Source organism: Lynx rufus, unplaced genomic scaffold, assembly GCF_022079265.1.
Source record: "Lynx rufus isolate CCGP_SWC_20201006 ecotype Redwood Valley unplaced genomic scaffold, mLynRuf1.p SCAF_12, whole genome shotgun sequence".
Taxonomy (NCBI): domain Eukaryota; kingdom Metazoa; phylum Chordata; class Mammalia; order Carnivora; family Felidae; genus Lynx; species Lynx rufus.
The window spans coordinates 63,920,822-63,939,533 of record NW_025814826.1 but is presented as its reverse complement, the minus strand read 5'-3'; the positions used below and the strand labels follow the sequence as shown (position 1 = coordinate 63,939,533).

Genomic DNA, 18,712 nt, shown 5'->3' with positions numbered 1-18,712 from the left:
GAGATCTGTTGAAAAGAATTGGCTCACGTGATGATGGAGGCTGAGGCATCCCCATGACCCATCCCTGCAAGCCGAGGACCCGGGAGAGAGCCGGTGGGGGGCTCCGGTCTGAGCTCAAGTGGGCAGGCAGGAGAACACGGGTGTCCCAGCTGGAAGGCAGGCAGGGAAAGGACATTCTCTCACTGTCCCCTTTTGTTCTGCATTTTCTTAGCCGGTCAGCTGATGCCGCCCACCTCGGGAGGGCGATCGGCATGAACTCGGTCCGCTGACTCAAGTCAGTCTCTTCCAGAAACCCTCACAGAGGCAGCCGGGATAAAGTTTTACGTGGTGTCTGGGCACCCGGTAGCCCGTCGGGTTGACCCGGTGAGCTGTCACACAGTCCACAGTAGAAGCGTGGAAGTCTGCCTACCCAGACACGAAAGCGGCACCCCCTTGTCCCGTGCAGCCCTGCCCCCTCCTCACATATCCGGCTCTGCTGGCCCTCCTGTGACATCACCTCTCCCTGCCTGTGGCCCAGCCAGGAGGCTTGGCCGCAAAGGTGGCTGAGCCATGCGTGTCTCCATCTGGTGCCAACTGCGGTGTCTCGTGTTCTCACGATGCAAGGAGCTGAGGAGAGAGCTTCTGAGACCCTCCTGAGGGGCAGGGGACCCGGACCCGGGGCAGGGTTCTGTGCCCAGGAACGAGCAGCCTTTAAGGCCAGATAGAACTTCCTCGGAGGTGGGCTACAAACACTTGTAGATGCCACCGAGCCTCGAGGCACCAGTGTCCTCAGCGTTGACACTGGACCCAGCAGATAGTAGCAAGGGGGTGGGAGTTCGGGACTTCCTGCTCCCTCTGCGTATCCCCAAGGCCAGGCCCTGACCCTCCATCGTTAGTGGGTGCTGTGTGCGTCCCGTGGATCAGCCCCAGCCCCGCTCCAGACTCCTGATGGGTAGACCAAGGCCTTCGTTGTGACCACGTCACAGGGCCAGGGCCGCTTCCCCCTCAGCCGACTTCTCACTCGCCCGCATGTGCCTCCCCAGAGGATCTACCTGAAAATCTCCAGCTCAGACCATTTCCCAGGTAATGTGGCGTAGGACGTTAGGGAATGTCAGAGATCGGTTCAAAACATTTTTGACACGTTCCAAGACAAGGGCCTTTTCTAGGTCCACGGGAACATGTGGGGATGATTATGCTACAGCATCTCCCAGAGGGAACTCTTATGCACATCCTCTGATGCCTCGTTCAGATGCCACCACCTCTGAGAAGCACTCTCTGATTTCCTAGGAAGAAGTTCTCTCTCCCAAATGTTCCCTCCGTGGTTGGCTCTAGGCATCTCTGTCTCTCCTCCGCCTGATTCCGAGCGGCTGCGGATAGAGGCCAACGCACTCAGCAGCACATCCCTGGGCCCAGCACCGTGTGGGGCTGCCCCTGGAGACTGTTCAGAACCCAGGAACTGGGACGGGCTGGGGCGGGGGACACGGACTCTGCCGCATCCGAGAAGCCGAGCATGACCCAGCCAGATCTCTGCCTTTGACACGGTGTGACATGGGGGAGGGAAGATTATGGTGTTAGACACCTGCCACACTCCCCAACGCCATGTGACTTGAGGGCGTTCATTCACCCTTGCAAACTCAGGTTCTCAACTTGAGAAAGGGATAATACCTGCTTTTAGAGAGGATTTCAGGAGTTAATATGTATAAAGACTACAAAAATAGACTCATAGCAGGAACATGATACAGTATAGTTTTTTCTTCCCCTTTCCGTTTCTTTTCTTGGCTATTTTTGGGGATGTGTGTCAAAGAAGACATCCCTGTCTTGTACAAGAGTCAGATAAAATAGCTTATTTGTGGGTACTCAGCAGTGAACTTGCTCATGGAGCTTAGCTCAATGGGTTATTTTCGGGACCTGATTCTTTCCCTGTGTATTTTCCATTTGGGTCCCATCCAATTCTGCGGGCTCAGTGCTGCGCACCCACCCTGTGCCTTCCACCAGGCAAGGGCTGCTGAGCAGAGAACAAAATCCACTCCCCCTGCCTCCCCTAGGAACGGTGCATCCAAATCCCCAGGAAGCCCAGCGCATTAGCAAAAAACATGGGGATCTATGCAGATTGCAGCATCAGCTGAAAGGATTAGAGACCAGGTGTTGCCTTCAAAATAAGCCTTTCTGTGCAGAGACGTTTGCAGAAGCTAGAGCGTCATAGCAGAATGAGTTGACCGCATGAAACTTCATGGGTCCCTTTCCCAACAGCCGGGCGCCTCCCTCCCTCCCTCCCTGTGTGCATCCCGGCTCTTTCCTCTTTCCCAGCTCCAGGCGGCTGGGGCTTCAGATTAGAGTTGGAGCTCCCGTCCCCTCCCCATCAAGAGCCGGCAAGCTCTGCCCGAGGGGAATTATTTTGCCTCTCTGATTTGCGGCTTATCTGTCAAAAAGGGACACTAATGCCTGCCTTGCAGGGTTGCTGAGAAGATTAAATGAAATAAGCATGTAAGAGCCTGGAGCGTAAAGCCCAGCACAAAATGCTCAGTAAAACCCTCTGTTGGATTATTTTTCTTTTAGTTTATCCACATAATTAAATCGAACGTTCCTCCAAGAGCCCCAGTGTGGTCTTGTGGGTAGGACATTGAACGAAGGGTCTTAGGTGTGGTTTTGTTCTTGGCTTTGGCACTAACCTGCTGTGTGACCTTGAGTCGGATCATTGCCCTCTCTGGGTCTCAGTTTCCTCATGTGTAAGGACAAGATGATGCTGGAGGTCCCCTTTAGTCCTTTCTCTGCTATTTTCCCTGTGATATCCCTGTCACTGCCTGGTGCAGTTGGGGACGTTTGACACATACTTGACTTATTAGTCCAGATTCTCCAGAGAAACGGAACCAGTAGGATGTGTGTATGTGTACATACACACACACACACACACACACACACACACACACACACACGCATGCACAGATCGATGCTAAGGGAGTGTTTCATGCTTTTCTGGAGGCTGTCAAATCTGAAATCTGCAGGTTAGTTCAGCAGTCTGGAGACACGATAGGAGTTGCAGTTTGAGCCCAAAGGCAGTCTGCTGACCAAATGATCAAATCCTTTCTTCTTGGTGGCAGGGGGTGGTCAGTCTTTCTTTTAAGACCGTCAACTGATGAGGTGAGGCCCACCCACGCCATGGAGGAAAATCTGCTTTGCTCGGAGTCTAATGACTTAAATGCTCACCTCATCTAAAACATACCTTCACAGAAACACCTAGGATAATGCTTGGTTGAGGAGCTGGGTACTGTGGCCTGGCAAGATTGGCACGTAAGATCTGCGGTCACACTTAATAAAGTGCTCAGGATCAGGAATCCAATTCTCGAAACCAGGATACTCCCTTTCTCCCGCGAGGGATGCCGCGCACTCCCAGCGTCGCTGAGATCAGTGGTGGTGTTCCACTGCCCGGGGAGAGGATGGCAGCCTGGTGGATGAGCACAGGCCGTAGGGTGTCCTGGTCCTCAGAGCTCAGCCTCCGTGGGCAGGAGCATCGGTACATCGCGTGCTCATCCATCCACGTGCTTAGTCTCGACTAGGTGCCGCCCCCCCTGGTGTGCCGCAGGGGCCCAAATGGATGCACCTTGGCCTCTCCCTCGGTGGGTCGTGGGATCTAGTGCATGAGGCAAAGCAGTAATCGAAGCTTTAAAAATTCCGCAATTGGGGCGCCTGGGTGGCGCAGTCGGTTAAGCGTCCGACTTCAGCCAGGTCACGATCTCGCGTTCCGTGAGTTCGAGCCCCGCGTCAGGCTCTGGGCTGATGGCTCAGAGCCTGGAGCCTGTTTCCGATTCTGTGTCTCCCTCTCTCTCTGCCCCTCGCCCGTTCATGCTCTGTCTCTCTCTGTCCCAAAAATAAATAAAAATGTTGAAAAAAAAATTTTAAAAATTCCGCAATAGCGTGTAAAGTATGATGCCGATCATTTCGCATTGAGTTTTTGAACACCTGTTCCGTGAAGCCGTGGACGCCCAAGGGCTCCGTCAGTTTCACCAGCCACCGTGTGGGATTTCCTTTTGCAGGTGAAGAAGCCGAGACACAGGTTTAGTTCTGTGTCTACAGTCATAGGACTGGGCAGCCTCTTGCCACGGCCCCGCCCGGTCAGTCTGCTGCTCCTCAGGGCTGGGCGTGGTCTTTCTGTGCCCACGGCGTGTGCCTGGTACAGCGCGTGTGCTCCGGAGACCTTTGTTGAACGAGCACCTGTCGGAAACCGTGGAATCCGAGAACATCTGAACGCGAGAGGACAAAAGCCTTTGCGAGGAGACGTTAGGCATTTAACTTTCCAACAGATGGGTTCCACCCGATGCTTTGAGCCTCCCTGGCCCCCGGCTCACCTGTGGAAATCACAGAAGCCGTGCTGGGGAGGGGGGGACTCGTGCTCTGCCGGAGCAGATGAACGCGTCTGAGACGAATGTGTTGGCCACCAAAGTGAAATCCCTCCGTGCTCATGTGACGTAGAACATACTTTCCAGACCCAGGAGTGTGTCATTGAGAGAATATTCCAGACTGTGGCTCTGGGGCCACTTTCCTGCTAAGTCAGGTGGCAGAGGGTTGTAAACCAGCATCTTCCTGGAAAGGAGTGATGCTCCCAAAGCACACGTATACAAAGTGCTGAGCTTTACAAAGCCTTACACGCCGAGCCTTGTGGCATGACAGCCCCTCGCTGGAGGCAGGCATGTGTCTGCAAGGGCTGGGTGGGATGGAAACCGAGGCACAGGGCTGATCTCCAGGCAAAAGTCTCCCACCTCCTATATATGCCCTTCTTCCTACTCTTCTGCTTCCACTTTTATTGGGCGCTTTGTACTTCACCCTTGCTTTATTTTTTTTTTTCACCCTTGCTTTAAATTCACCCTTGTTACTGTAAACACCCTCGTATCCCTTTCGCGAGCATCCGGAGTCCCACGGCTAAGGCACGGACGTTCACTATTGCTGTTAATGCACCATCATATTGCCTGTCGACTGCGATGCGTCTCCATGAGCAGAGATGCTGCCGTCAGTCTATTCACTCATCAGATATTTATCAAGCACCTACCATGTCTCAGAGACCGGGCAAGGGGTTGGGGACACCACGCTAATGGGAATGTCAGCCTCAGCCCCCACCTGGTGGGGCATCTTCCTTTCTGTAGCCCCCGGCACCCATTCGAGGTGCTGGTCACTGCAGGTGCTCAGTTAGTGTTGGATGTAGGTGAGGTAAGCTGGTGCACCGTGAGGTTCTTGGTTACATATGAGGGGTGACCACAGCCGACGTAGCCCTCAGACACAGTAGGTCCAGTACCCAGGACCCAGGGCCCACAATACTTTGGGGGCCAATGGAATGTTTTAATGTCTTGTAAAATCAAAACGTATATATGCATACACACACATATGCATCTACCTGTTTCTACATATGAGCATGTATATATGTAATTATGTCGTTCCAAGCCTGAAAATAAAATTTTAAATATATTTGCTATTTTCTAACAGATGAAAAGTCCCAGGCCCCAGCAAAGGCATAATCTGGCGCTGGGGACAATTACTATTAGCTTAGCTTTCATTTTTAGTTCCTGATTACAGACACAAGAAAGCACAGCCCGGTAAACCCAGATGTTCTCCCCGAGGTGGACAGGTGCACACTTAGCACTGACCTTTCTGTTCAGCCCCGTGCTTTGTCAAAGGTCATCACACCAGTGTGATGCCCGCCTGGGGAGTGGGCTGTACGAGCATTTGTGCGGGGACGAGCACAGACGACTTTGCAGTCCGTGGACGCCACGTTCTAAGGTTAACTACCTGGGGACGAATCCGACGTCATCAGGAAAACACAGTCGTTATTGAAAGAAAAACATGTTTCGCAGTTTTAAAAATTGTGTTGAATGATGTCTGCCATTTCGGGAATTAAGATGCCAAGCACTGTTGTACTCGCCCTCTGTGCTAAAATTAAATAGTTTATAACGTTGCAAAACAAATAGTAAATTGCTATCTGGTGCACAGCCGTGGTGGGCTTTGACTCTCTGGTGGGTTGCATTCATCTGTGTATGAATCCAGCGAAAATTCCATGGGTCATTTCCACAAAAGAATATAAATCCGTGAAAGTGGACTTTTCGTGCAAAAGTCTACACTATTGCTTATTTATGCACAACACTTTTCATTGGCGAAAACCACCGTTTTTCCTCGTCTCCTGCCTTCGGAGGCCTTCCTCCTCTCCCAAGTTTCTAGGCACGGTGGGAGGTCACGTGGCAAGGACAAGGCAGAGCAGTGTTCTCAGCATCCAGCGTGACAGGCACCCAGTCAGCACATGCTGACTGATTACAAGGCCAGGGGGCAGCACGGTGCACAGGCGAGAACACTGGATTTGAGACGGACCCCTGGCAGGGCTAAGGTCAGGTGCATCCGTGGATTACCTGTGAGAGCTTGGCAGGTCGTTTGACCACTCTGAGCCTCTGTTTCTTCTTCTGTTCTTTTCTTTTTTTTTTTTTTTAATTTTTTTTTCAACGTTTATTTATTTTTGGGACAGAGAGAGACAGAGCATGAACGGGGGAGGGGCAGAGAGAGAGGGAGACACAGAATCGGAAACAGGCTCCAGGCTCCGAGCCATCAGCCCAGAGCCTGACGCGGGGCTCGAACTCACGGACCGCGAGATCGTGACCTGGCTGAAGTCGGACGCTTAACCGACTGCGCCACCCAGGCGCCCCTCTTCTTCTTTTCTTAAAGGGGAGAGTGAAATGTGTTCACCCTGTAAGGTTTGCCTGGGACTCAGGAGGGGAAAGATACTTCCCCCTTTGAGCATCCCTGTCTCCCCTCCTGTTCTTCCTCCTACCCAGGGACGGTGTCATGGTGTCACCAAACGTCACATTCACCTTCTAATGTAATTATGTCAGTGAGATGTGCTGAGCACTTACTCATGTTAGGCTCTGTGCAGAGCATTTTTACTGTGCTTCCTCGTGGCTCCTGGAATAGATTCGTATTATAGAGGTAAGGAAACTAAAGGTCTAGTAACTTCGTAGTTGCCCAACACTGGGCAACTGGTCCCCGGTGGGGCCGGGATACATGCCCAGGTCCCAGTAGGTGGACAGCCGTGTTCCCCACCTTCACCACCTAGTGCCGGGCAGGTGGCAACAGCTGTCTCTGTAACCAGTGCCTCTATGATGTTTCCTCCTTTTCGTGGTTGAGGATCCTGAGTCTAAGCCATGCCTTGTCTTCTCATTAAGGCAGCGGTCATGTTGGAGCACCCGGGTGGCTCAGTCGGTTAAGTGTCTGACTCTTGATCTCAGCTCAGGGCTTGATCTCAGCTCAGGGCTTGATCTCAGGGTTGTGAGTTCAAGCCCTGCATTGGGCTCCATGGTGGATGTGAAGCCTACTTAGGAAAAAAAAAAAAAAAAGCGGTTATATTTAACATTGAGGTGGGCAGAGTGGAGCGATGGTCAACAAATCAGCCCCAATTCTATCCTCGTGGAATTTGCAATTTAGGCAGAAAAAGGAAGGAGACTGAAAAAGTAATCTCATAGGAGATAGACGCTAAGAAAGAATTCATCTGCAGTGCTCTAGCTGGCTGGAGCACACAAGAGAGGGGCCCACCCCCCAGGGTGATTGACAGAGGGCTTCCCAGAGAGAGGGACTTTAAGCAGGGAACAGGATGCAGGACTCTGAATCTAGATCCGTCTCTTGCCACGGACTAGTAGTTTCCTAAATCCTCTGTCTCCCGAAAGCAGACATTAGTAGGGGCCTTCCAAATCGTTTGGCCCATCATTTTTTAGAGAGAGTCGTTTCCTTGAAACTTCACTTATTGCTTCATTTACCATGTGTTCGCAGGGTACTTATTTTGGTTGTGCTCATGTTGGAGTGGACGGACACGGCCCAGAGAGACATGTGGACTCTAGACAGGAGCTCCCGGTGCAGGGAATCAGGCCTCATGCTGGTTGGTCTGCTAGTGAAGCACAAAACAGGGCCAGGTGCTCGAGACTGGGACACAGTCCGGAAGCACTTCCCAGAGTGAAAGAGCTCTCGTCTGAATCAAAATGAGTGATTGTCAGCTGTGGAATGTCAAGGGGTGGGGAAAGGTGAGGAAAAGTAGCATCGAGGCCCAGGGCTGTGAAGGAAAGGGTGTGGCACATCTGGGGACTCCAGGGAGGCAGGGTGGCCAGACCTGGGGCTGGGAAGGTCACCAGTGGCCTGATCACTGGGGACTCTGTAAACCTGGTTAGTCATGACAGTACCACGTGCGGGGGATCGGCATGATGGGATGTGTTGTCATTCTCGCCGCTCTGGACGGGATTGATGGGAGGAGGTAGGGCTGGGGCAGAATCCGCAAGAGCCTGGAGTGGAGGCCTGGACCATGTAGAGGTGAGGTGAGCAGAGTAGAGAGATGGATGGATGTCATAGCTGCAACTGAGGTAGAATGGAAGGAACTTGAAGAATCGACCTATTTGGTAGCTGTGTGTCATGGGTCATAAAGGGCTCTGCTGTGAGCTAGCTTCCTAGTAAGGAGATTTGGCACACTTGATTCACGCTGAAGTGTCAGTGGCTGAAATCATCCATTGTGGGTGACCTTGATTTAGGCATTTGCATTTTTTAATTTATTTTTGAGAGACGAGAGAGAGAGAGAGAGCATGAGCACAAGTGAGGGAGGGGCAGAGAGAGAGAGAGAGAGGGAGACATAGAATCCAAAGTAGGCTCCAGGCTCCGACCTGGCATTGCAGAGTCAACGCAGGGCTCGAACCCATGAACTGTGAGATGATGTTGAGGCCGGATGTGTGTTCTGTATTTGAGCCTTCATTTGATAAACATCTTATTGCGTATCTAACCTGCACTTCATGCAAGACTCTGGGAGTTTAGCTAGGAGCAAGGTATACGTGCAAGAAAACGCACCAATCTCTACTTAATCATAGTGTCTTGGATGCAAAGGAGCTGCTCTTATGGGGCCCCTGACCTGGTCTGTGATATGGGGGAGCTTCCTTGAGCAAGGGGAATTCAGGCTGTGACGTGAAGGATGAGACATAGCCGGAAGTGGGGGGGGGGACGTAGGGCTGCCATGTACAGTTGTGTACGTTGTATGCTCTACAAAGGCCCCTGGTGGAGGAGGTGGGTTGGGACTGAAATCCTGCCCACTTTCCACTTGCCAAGCCAAGCATCAGTAGGGCAAGGGAGCTTCCCTCCCTCCCATTGATCCACCAGCAGGGAAACTCATTCTGGTTAGCACAGAGGCAACCCATGGACAAAGAGTGGCGAGAAAGAGGAAGAACATTTGAGCTGCGTGTACTGTGGCAAAGACCCTGGGCCGGGAAAAGGTGTGATGATGCTGTTGCAGTCCCTGGGCTGGCACCCAGTGACTGAGGGGGGGATGGATATGAGTGAGGCTCCAGGGGGGGGGGAGCTGTCACCTGCAGGAACCTGCAGCCTGTGTGCTGAGGGTAGCAGGGCTGACGTCCCAGCACGACTGTGATGAGCGAGTATGGCACGGATGTGAGGCACCCAGACGGTGTTCTGCAGCCCCCCAGCAGCCTCACCTGCAGCACCCGCTCTCTGCGCAGGGTCGCTGGGCTCCAGCCACCACCATACCATGAACGCACCTTTCCTAGGAAGGGATTGCTCCGGGAGGGAACAGAAGGAGAATCGCAAAGGCCTTGGCAGGTGTTGGATCTGACTCTTGCCCAGTGTTGTGTGTGAATTTGAAAACCAGGTCCGAACATAAAACACTGCCCTCTGAATGTGTGTCCAGAATCTCTGAACCAGTTCCCGCTGAATGGCAAGAGCCCATAACTGACTGTACCTAGAATATCGGTAATTCGTTTGGTTCTTTCTTGCTGTCTAGCTGGGTGGGTATCTACCAGTGGATGTCTTGATGTCGTGGAGAATGCCTTTCCTAGTTAATGGAGTCTTGATGGAAGGGACGCTGACGTGGGAGCCAGGATTTCGAGACTCTAGGACCATTTCCCCCCAGAGCGTGCACTGTGACCCCGGCAGACACACCCCGAGCATTTGGCTTGACTCAGGAGACGCAGAGCACTGGCGTGTGGGTGGAGAGAGTGTGAAGTCATTGAGGAACCGTTCCCATGTGCCCTGAACACCCACAGTTAATTAAACTGTAAGGCTAGGCTTTGGGGCGCCTGAGTGGCTCAGTCAGTTAAGCGTCCCGCTCTTGATTGAGGCTCAGGTCATGATCTCACGGTTCATGGGATCGAACCTCACATCGGGCTCTGCACTGACAGAGCACAACCTGCTTGGGATTCTCTCCTCCTCTCTCTCCACCCCTCTCCCACTCATGCTTTTTCAAAAATAAGTGAACTTTAAGAAGGAAACCACGAGGCTCTAGTCAATGATGTAGGGATGTAGGTGATATAAGCCTCTTCTCCTTACTCTCCAAGCATCTTGCTTGATGCTCTGGGCTTCCTTTCTTCTGTGGTGACCTGGGGAGTCATGTGTTTGGGACGGCAGTGGCACAGAACAAAAGAACCAGGATAGGGAGACATCGTTTGGAGGAGAGCCACACAGGAGATCCGCTGACCTGTATCAGACTTTGGAAAGACAAACAAACAAACTTAAAAATGTTAAGTATCTGAGATTTATGGATTGCTTGTCGCAGCAGTTAGTGTTACTTAAGAAAAAATGTTTCTTTCGATGGTCTAGCCTTATCAGAAAGCTAAAAGCATGGCCTCGATCTTAGCAATCAGGGATCTGGAAATGGAGACTCAGCTATCAGAGGATGGGCACACGAGGACCTGTGTTACTCAGAGGCAGGACATTTGGTAAACTGTCACCTCTGAGGACTTGGAAGGGAGACTGAAGGCCGTCTGAGCTGTGTCTGGGGCAGGTCCTCAGCCTCGGCACTGTTGACATTTTGGGACATTTAGGGAAAGTCCATGCAGAAATTTGGGGCCCGGCAGAGTTGGAAAAGCCTATTTCTTTTGGAACAAAAACACTGAAGTTATTTTAAAAATAAAAAAACAAACACAAGAAAACTTTGACAGAGCCCAAGAAAACTTCTCTGTTGAATAAAGTGGCTTGAGGCAAACAGCAGATTAATGCATCAATTCTCCTACATATCGACCCAGAAAACTTCAAGGCAGCTTCTATTTACTTTCTATAGAGACCTGGGGGGAGAAAATAAAGAAATGCAGCTGACATAAGGGCACGGGGAAGAGACTGGAAACAAATAGATTGACAGCCTACTAAATTTTGAAGAAAATGGTGTTGTAGAAGAAACCACAGACTTAGACTGGAAGACTGATTGGCTATTTGGGGCTAATGTCAACCCGTGGGCCTCCTTCCCAGGGTGCTGGAAAGCAAGAGGTAGGCTTTGAATGCTGTCTGTCCCCCAGGGACCGTGCTCCCCTCCACCAGCCTCCCGGGAGGCGGACCCAGGGACCACGAGCTGCATGGACCCAGGGAGATGGACCAAGGAGTTCTACCAGTAGTGAAATTTGTGCCTCATCACGAAACCTACAGACCTATGTCTGCGGTGGGTTCTCCACTCTCCTCCATCCCTAATGGGAATGTCCATGTCAGTTTCTCCTTCCCATTCCTACTGTTGCCCGTTGTGAAGGGCAGTTCATTTATATTCTTAGGTCTTTGGTTGTTAGACCAGTAAGAACCATATCGGACCCAGCGTCCACACTGCCTCCCCCCCCAAAATCCGACAGCTGGAAGGCGGGGCAGTGAACACCTGTGACCAGGGCTGCCCCCCTTGCACGAGGGTGTGGCAGGTGTAGGAAGAAGAGGGGAGCAGGGTTGGTGATCAGAATGACAGTGGTGGCCGACTGGCTATACCTCCCCGGTCCCATTTCATTTAATATGCACGTGTGAAGATGTTTTGCCAGGCCTCCCTTGCGGTTACTTGAGGGCCGTATGCCTGGGTTAGAGCCAGTGGGATCCCTGAGTATTTTCCCTTAAAAATATTGTGTGATGCTCGAGGCTATCCGTTCATTCTGTGGTGCCTCTGAAGAGTGTATGTCAAAGTTGGGAGTGGCATAAGATGGGAGGACCCTGGATCCCTGAGTCTCTGCTTCTAGGAACACTGCCCACAGCACTGCTAACCCACAGTGGCCTTTGTGTGAGTGATAACTCACTGAGAGCTCAGGGTTATTTGTTATTGCAGCACTATACCAAAGACGAGAAGTCTGATGCACAACACCTGTTTAGAGACTGTAGTGTGGTCTTGAGATCCAGGATGCTTGGTGGGGTTTAGTGGAAGATGGGCCTGATCACGGGAGGTCTCCAACGTCTGGTTCAGACGTCCTCAGTGATTCCTTTAGACCCAGTTTCTAGCAGGCCCGGTGCCTAGGCTACCAAAGGAGGGACACACAGCAGGTGTAATGCAGGAAGAGAGCACACAGGATGTGAACTCAGTGACCCTCTTAAGTGATTTCCCCCAGTGAAGAGAACACCCGGCAGTGAACCGACTGGCTATTCGGCAACAGCGTTGCCGAGGTCTGGGCGAGTGTGCTGTGCACGTGGATACACATGGGAGCACTTACACGGGCACAGGCAGGTATGTTTGCAGGAGAAATGAAGCAGTTTCCACAAAAGTAGCTGTGTTCTGTCTTGAACGCGGCGAGCAGAGGACCAGGATAGTGCACACCTGTTTCTCCTTCCTCGGTCTAAGCCGCTAGCTGGCCCAGGCAGGGCAGATGGGCTGCCCGATGGCCGGATGGAGTCCTGGGGACCGGGGGGTCACCAGGGCCCCTCCGTGCAATGCAGGAAGCACCCGCAGGTCTAGCTACTCTCTCCCCTCCTTCCTCCTTTTCCCAGTCTCTCCCTGGACTGAAGATGAGCTTGCAGTTTTAAGAGGAGGAGAGAGAAATGGAGAGAGGCAGCCTCAAGGCTGACATGTATGTCACTCCCCTCTCCCCAGGAAGCTGGCTCAGGGGGGCGTGTTGTCCAGCTCAGCCTGTCAAACCTACCTTGTCGAACCCCGGCCTGTCCACCACCAACATGTGTCTTCAAGCTTCACAGCTTCGCTGCTCTCAGAGTACATGTTAACACAGGCATAGACTCAGAAGTCCAACACATGGACTTTTGGTAGCTCACGGGTGGTAAACAGCCTTGAACATGGTACCAGGCTGCCTGCAGAGAGAGCCTTTCCCTGTGGCTTTCCCCGCAGTTGGGGACAGTGCACAGCAGAATCTCCTGGGGAGACTTTTAAAAATATTATGCAAATCTGAGCTCTACTCCCAGGATTCTGAATCAGCCCAGCTAGGCTGGGGTTTAGACCGCAGTGTTTTAAAAATCTCCCCAGGTGAGTCTGAGGCATCGTCCAGCCGAGGTCTCCTGGAGTGGACCAACAGGTACAGACTTGGAGTTGGACATGCTTGGGTTCCAACCCAGGGTCTGTCACTCTGGTCGTCCAGCTCATCACCTCTGAGCTAGAAGGGTGCTCGACGTGGAGTCAGAGCTCCATAACGTCCCTGACTCAACTGGGGATTTGTGTCGTGTCTGTGAAGAAGGCACAGGAAGCTCCACCGTTTATCCTTCTGCATATTCTCCTCCACCTTGTTGATTGTGACGTCCTTTTCTCCAAACGCCTCCCAGTCCTACCCTCTCCCCTGGCCCCAGGCTGGGTTAGGAGGCCCCTCTCTGGGCCCCAAGTAACTTCTTGCCCACTCTTGCCTTTATGACCTTTGCATTTCATTGGCATTGCCTGTTTTCTAGCCAGTCCCCTGCTAGACCACACGTGTTGGGGGCAGTAACTGTTCCTCCAGAACAACAGGTGTGTCAGAGATGGACCTTCAGTGAGTAGCTATAGATGCTGTCTCTGTGCTTCATCCTTCTTAATGCCTGTGATAACCCTCTGAGCGAAACCTCATCACCTACATTTTGGACACAAGGAAACTGAGGCTCAGAGAGAGGAACTCACTTGTCTCAGGTCACACAAATAGAAGGCTGCAGAGGAGAACTCAGTGTGGCAGACTCTGTGTATCATGTGTGCGCATAACCTTTGAGTCCGCACGTGGAAGGACCTAGTCTCCAGTGTAAAGAACCTCCTCTCTCTCTTTTAATATTTTTTTCATGTTTATTTATTTATTTATTTTGAGAAAGAGGTTGAGCACAAGCAGGGAAGAGGCAGAGAGAGAGGGAGAGGGAGAGGGAGAGACAGAGAGAGAGAGAGAGAGAGAGAGATTGGGAATGAGATTGAATCCCAAGCAGACTCTGGGCTGTCAGCACAGAGCCTGATGTGGGACTTGATATTGTGAACCATGAGATCATGACCTGAGCCGAAATCAAGAGCTGGACGCTTAACTGACTGAACCACTCAGATGGCCCAAGAACTTCCTCTCTTTGACAGCAGCCTCCCAGGCTGCCATGCACTGTCCCTCCATTGCCTTGCCCTCACCAACAGCTTGTACAGAATGTTTCCTTCCCCTAAATATAGCAGAAATGCTCTCTGAGCCTCTTTGTACTCACAACTGTTCCATCTGAAAAAATACAAATTATAATTGGATCATAACTATTCATTGAGGAGTTAAAGATTTGGCACGAGTTACCCAAAGGAATGATTTTATTTTCTGGCCTGTAGGAATGCCTGGACTTGGAACAAAGAACTCCATATTTAATGGGACTGCCATTACTAGCTTTTGTCCTTGAGTAAGTAACTGACCCTTCTAGACTCAGTCTCCCCTGGTCAGTAAGGTAACAGTGATACTTGCCCCCTCTCTTTGACATATTCAGCAACTTGGCCACCTCACTGTATTCTGGGGCTGTGTTCATATTTGGTAAAACTGCAGTGAGTAAGACACACGCTATCCTGGCCTCACGAACAAGCAGGGTACTGCTGGGGGCGTATATATGGCGTATATATATTAAATACGTAATTACATCAATAGGTCACAAATTATTGTGATAAAGGTTATATAGAAGTGGAGCAGGTGATGTGCTTCCCCCTTCTTTCTGTCATTACATTTGTGTCTTTTCTTATCACCTCCTGGTCCTGCCCCTAATTCTGTCCTGCCCTCTTTCCAGGCATCTCTGCCCTCCTCTATGCTCTCTTCTCTTCCCTTGTTTAGATGGCTCGCTTCTCTGACCCCCTTTCCTCTCTGCTTCTGCCTCCTTCTCAGCTCCCTCCACCCCAGTCTTTCCTCTCCTCCATGTCTCCACCTCCCATTCTCTACCTCATCCCTTTTTCTTCACTATAACTCCCTTTGCTGAGAACTTCTCTGTCATCTGTGCCATTTTTGTATCAGTTTCTACTGTTTGATTTTTCTCCTCATTATGTGTTGTGTTTTCCTGACTCTTTGTATGCCTGGTAATTTTCGATTCAATGTCAGGCATTGTGTTTACCTTTTCATTTTCAGTGCTAGATTTATATGTATTTATTTATATATACATGAAATAAAAATATGAACATGGATTTATATTAACTAATACATCGAAAAACAAATACGTATATATCATTATATATACACAGAGAGAGAGCTTTGTTATGGGATGCGTTTAACTGATTCCAAACTGGGAATCAGTTTGATCCTTCCAGGGCTTGCTTTTAAAGGTTTGCTAGGAGAGACCAGAGAAGTCTTTTGTCTAGGGATAGTTTAGCTGCTGAGACAATGCTCCTCTGAGCTCTGCCCATTGACCCATGAATTGTGAGGTCTCCCACTCTGACTTTTGGATGCCCCCATCATTCCCTGGGAATTGTTTCCTATGCTCTCATCTCTGGTGCTCTGTCCTGTGAACTCTGGGCCCTTGGCCTCCTGAACTCTCAGCGCTGTCTCCTTGGCTCAGGGAGGCTGCCCTGGCAGCCTTAGTTCCACCTTCCTGGATCATGTCCTGGAAACTCCCTATAGGCAGTAAGTAGTAGGACTCACTTCACTTGTGGTCTATGCAGCCTGATGGCCAATGTCTGAAAACTGACGCTTCATATTTATATGTGGGTTATTTTGTTGTTTTTTTTTTTTCCCAGTGAGAGTGTAAACTTGATTTCTGTTACTCATTGTTGGCTCAAGCAATCACCCCTCCTTCCAACACCACTTTCGGTGGAACCTTTAAATTTAAACATCAATATACTTGCAGATGTTGTTGTTGATATTATTCTATTTCCTGCTTCCTTGTAAACCACGAGCTGAAATCCATGGTAGCTATTTGAATACAGGTCTTGCATATTAATTTTCCTAGATGTCTTTTGTGGGGTAGACGTATATACACATGGCTTGTTTTTATCCTCCTCACCACCACCGTCGTCGTCTTCATGGACGTGTCAAATACACTTCTAAGCTCTTTACATTGATTTACTCATTTAATTATAATGACAGCCTCTGAGCCAGGTTATTATTAGTGTCAACTTTTTTTTTAAGTTTGTTTGTTTGTTTATTTCTTTAGAGAGAATGCACATGGACAAGGGGCAGAGAGAGAAGGAGAGAGAGAATCTTAAGCCGGCTTCATGCTCAGTGAGGAGCCTGATGTGTGGCTCAATCCCACAACCGTGAGATCATGAGAGTCAATATCGAGTTGGACATTTAACTGACTGAGCCACCCAGGACCCCCTGTGTCACTTTTGAAATGAGGAGACAAATGCACAGAAAGCTCAAGGAACCAGCTAGCCAGCAGCATCTAGAATACAGATGTAGGCAGGGTAGCTCCAGCATCTCCAGCCTCCACAACTAGGCTATTTGCTTCTTATTAGCAGCTGAACACAACAGGGCCTTTCCAGGTGCCCCGGAGGGAGGACCAGCATCGCAGCTGCTGACCCAAGTGACATTTGAACTGCCTTTGAAGGAGCTAGGGTCTGGAGGGAACAGTAGGTCGTATCTGGATTCCAGGCTAGAAGGATGATCCAGCCATGAGCCAGGAGGTTCCTGTTGGAACATCGTCATCTTTGGGCAACCCAAGCATTTAAAACCCCAGTTATATACCCGCTGGAGTGCCTGTAGTTTCCACCACGGACTCTGGATCCACATTGCTATGTTCTGTTCTCGACTCTATGGTTTCCCATGTGTGAGCATGTGTGTGAGAGTGCATGTGAGGCCGGGCAAGGTGCTTATTCTCTCTATACCTGAGGCAAACTCATCTGTGTGATACAAAAATATTACTGTGGAAAACTCCTAGGTTTGGGGTGAGAAGTCAATGAGTTAATTTATTAAAACATGTAAGATGGCACGAGGAACAGGCTGGCCTCCCATATGCTGTTACACAGATTACGGTTTCTGGTGACTGCTAGGCCCCCGCCCATGGGTGCTTCCATCTCTCACCCAGGTAGCCCCCAGAGGAAGGGAGCAGAGCTGGCTGGAGGCCCTTGCAACCATCCAGGCAAGAACCGGACCCAGGCAATGAAAGCAGGAGGTGGGGGCAGGGTAAAGAGTGGGAGGCATTTTAGTGGGAGGATACATAGGTCCAGGTGAAGGAGAAAATCCAAGGGCAACTCCTTCTGTTTTTGATGACTTGGAGAATGGCATGGGCTTTCCCACATTACCTTGAACTGCTCTTTCGACATTTTCTCAGTCTCCAGCTCACATATTTAATCAGATTTGATATTCTTTATTGATGATTGCTGAGTGGTCTCCCTGCATTGATTAGGGCTCTGGGCATTCACTGGTCCCTGGTGGGCATTTGTAAAATGACTGAAGGCAGGAAGTCCATTCTCTGTGATGAAAGCTTCACTCTGTAGGTTCCAGGCTTGGCGATTCTAGGAGTCACAGGAGGACCTGACATTGTGGTCTCTTCTCCCAAATATCAGCCTGTTCTCCCAATCAGTGTCATCTTCTCTTCCTGAAAATGAGTGGGACCAAAGGAATATTCCAGACCCCACACTTTGTATCTCCGATGTTATGCATAATTGAATGTGTTTGATAGTTTCTATCATCTTGAAAAATCACTCTTCAAATACTGAAATAATAAAAGATCCATCAAAGAACAGTGGTGTAATGTTACCTTCTGTTCCCATGGTGACCAAATTGCTGGTGTTCAGCTGTGGGATTATTAACGGCATTTGCCCATATAATGTGTGTTGGCTTAACCTGGTAAGCAGCCCATGATATTTATCATCACCTGCAATGTGTTCAACTAATTTCAACTTACGTTTATTGTGGGGTTTTAGGAATGGTTTTATTTGCCATTTTGATTCAATTCAATTTTCCTGAAGGCTAGATTGCCAATGCCAGGTAAGGAGTTTCTTGGCTGTGTTGCTTAGTCTGATGGGGAACGTTCTGTTCATACGTGGTGTGTATGTGTGTTTAGGGGAGATGGGTCATTGAACAGGATCCCTGGAGTGTAGACGCAGTGGCTATAGCACACATTGGGAGGCACTATGTTATACACAGGGCTCAGTTTCTGCAGACATGATCTCTTTGGAGTCTTCTAACATCCACCAACACATCTAAGAATGAGACCCATTCTAAAGGTGAGGAAACCAAAGACCTGAGAGGCCAGGCATCTATCCTAAGGGCAGTTATTTGAGCTGAAATTCTAACCCACCTCTGTATAATTCTGAGTGATTGTGCTGTGCATTTGGTATACTAGGCTAACTTACTTAGTAGTTCTGAACAGCACATAAAGCTAGCTGCCTGGGTTGTTCTCAAGGTTAATGTATTTACAGTGATTGGCACATGGTGAATATTGAGTAAGCAGTAGCTCTTGTCTCCTGTTTTCCTTCTCTTGTTTGTATTTTTTCTTGTTTTTGCACAGCTACAATTAGAAGTCAAAGATGTTGAATTACTACTATTTTTGCTCATGTGCACAAAAGATTTTTGGTTAACGCAAGAGCTGCATTTACATGGATTCGGTTTTTGTTTTCTGCCAAAGTGTCATTGCTCACATATTTGGAAGT

At 50.0% G+C, this 18,712-nt stretch overlaps 1 protein-coding gene across 1 annotated transcript in view; it reads left to right on the top strand.

Annotated features, from left to right (window-relative positions):
- Positions 1-18,712, top strand: part of FAM135B (family with sequence similarity 135 member B) — a 183,741-nt gene that overhangs the window by 105,034 nt on the left and 59,995 nt on the right. The gene's annotated exons all lie outside the window — the stretch shown is intronic.